This window comes from Dipodomys merriami, unplaced genomic scaffold (assembly GCF_024711535.1).
Source record: "Dipodomys merriami isolate MVZ:Mamm:240054 unplaced genomic scaffold, mDipMer1.0.p SCAF_1, whole genome shotgun sequence".
In the NCBI taxonomy this organism is placed as follows: domain Eukaryota; kingdom Metazoa; phylum Chordata; class Mammalia; order Rodentia; family Heteromyidae; genus Dipodomys; species Dipodomys merriami.
Window position 1 is genome coordinate 37207474 of NW_027202270.1, and position 2023 is coordinate 37209496.

Consider the following 2023-nt stretch of genomic DNA (forward strand, 5'->3'; position numbering starts at 1 on the left):
GCAAGGCATAATTTCAATGTTTCTGAATTTGGACAAGTTGGCTTTGTGACCTAAAATGTGTTCTACTTTGAAAAATGTTCTATGTGCTGCTGAGAAAAACATGTATTCTGATGCTGCTGGGTGAAATATTTGGTAGATGTCTGTTAAATCTAGTTGCTCTATGAAGTTGTTTAGATCTGCAGTTTCTCTGTTGAGGTTTTGCTGAATTGATCTATCTAGTGGGGAAAGTGGTGTGTTAAAGTCCCCAACAATTAATGTCTTTGGATCTATGTGAGATTTGAGAGAAAGTAGTGTTTCTTGGATAAATTTGGGTTGTCAGTTGTTTAGCAAATAGATATTTAGAATTGTAATATCCTCCTGAAAGAGAAATCCCTTAATTATTATATAACGACCTTCTTTATCTCTTCTCATGAATTTTAATTTGAAGTCTATTTTATCTGATATTAGGATTGCAACTCCTGCCTGTTATGGGGTCCATTTTCCTGGTAGATTTTGTTCCAGCCTTTCACTTTCAATATGTTTGTTTTTATGGCAAGGTGTGACTCCTAAAGGCAGCAGATAGAAGGATCTTGCTTTTTAATCCAACTAGACAGTCTATGTCGCTTCACTGTGAAGTTAAGTCTGTTAATGTTGAGAGATAGGACTGAGAGGTATTTGGGAGTTCCTGTCATTTTATCCACTTTCTTGGGGGCTGCGGCAACTGGGTTCTTCCTATGGTTCTTGGATTCTCAGATTGGGTGTGGTTTCTTGGCCTTTATTGTGGTCTTGTTGGTTTTCTATGTGTAGGACATCTTTAAGTATCTTTTGTAGGGCTGGTTTGGTGGAGATACATTGTTTCAGTTTTTCTTTGCTATGGAAGGTTTTTATTTGACCTTTGGTTATGAAAGAGAGTTTAGCTGGGTATAGTATTCTTGGTTGACAGTTGTTTGTCTTTAGGGCATGGCATACATCATTCCAGGCTCTTCTTGCTTTAATTGTCTCTGCTGAGAAATCTGAGGTGATTCTAATTGGTTTCTCTTTATAGGTGATTGATCTTTTCTCCTTGACAGCTTTAAGGATCTTTTCCTTGATCCTGTGTGGATTATAATGTAACGATGGGATGTCTTGTTCTGATCTGGTCTATTTGGGGTTCTAAAAGCTTCTTGTATCTGAATAGGCCTATCGTTTTGCATGTTTGTGAAATTCTCTGCTAGGATCCTGTTAAACAAATTTCCTAGCCCATTAACTTCTGTCTCTAGGTGCTCTCTACACCCATTATCCTCAGATTGGCCTTCTGATGGTGTCTTCCAAATGTTGAATAGATCTATAATATTTCTTGGATTTGTCTTGGATCATTGTATGTTCTTTCTCTATAATATCTAGGTTGTCTTCAATCTCCGAGATTTGATCTTCTGCATGGTCTAACCTACTGTCGAGACTTTCTACTTTGTTTTTTTTTTTCTTTTCCTTCTAATTGGTCAGCTTTAAAATATGGATGAATTTGCATATCATCCTTGTGCAGGGGCCATGCTAATCTCTGTATTGTTCCAATTTTAGTATATGTGCTGCTGAAGCGAGCACATGAATTTTGGTTTTGTTTTGAATATCTATGTGCATTTTCTCTATGGAGTCTGGAGTCTGAACCATCTTCTGCCTCCTCCATTCTGTTTTCAATGCTTTTTATTTGCTATTTATCTTCTTTCCTTCCTGCTGGTCTTTCTTAATGATGGTCGACTCTTTATTGAGATTTTCTTTTAAGTCTTGAATGGATTGCCTTGCCTCCTGGAGTTGGTTTTTGGACTTCTCATTCAACTCCGGTGTCAATCTTTTCACTGGACTCTTTCTCCTTCTGTTGGGGCTCCTTTATCTTTTTTTTTGTGGAGATCATAAAGTTGTCTATTAGTTTCTGGTTGGCCTTATCACATTCTCTTATAGCTCTATGCAGGGTGTCCACCTTTTCATTCAGCCATGCTTTTAAAATATCTTGAACATTATCTTCTAGGTCATTCTGGCACTGCTCTATAGCTTGTTTATGTGGAGATGG

At 37.4% G+C, this 2023-nt stretch overlaps 1 pseudogene; it reads right to left on the reverse strand.

Annotated features, from left to right (window-relative positions):
• Nucleotides 1–1464: 1464 nt before the first annotated feature.
• On the reverse strand, nt 1465–1560 carry LOC138834797 (U6 spliceosomal RNA; annotated as a pseudogene).
• Between the last annotated feature and the right edge of the window lie 463 nt (nt 1561–2023).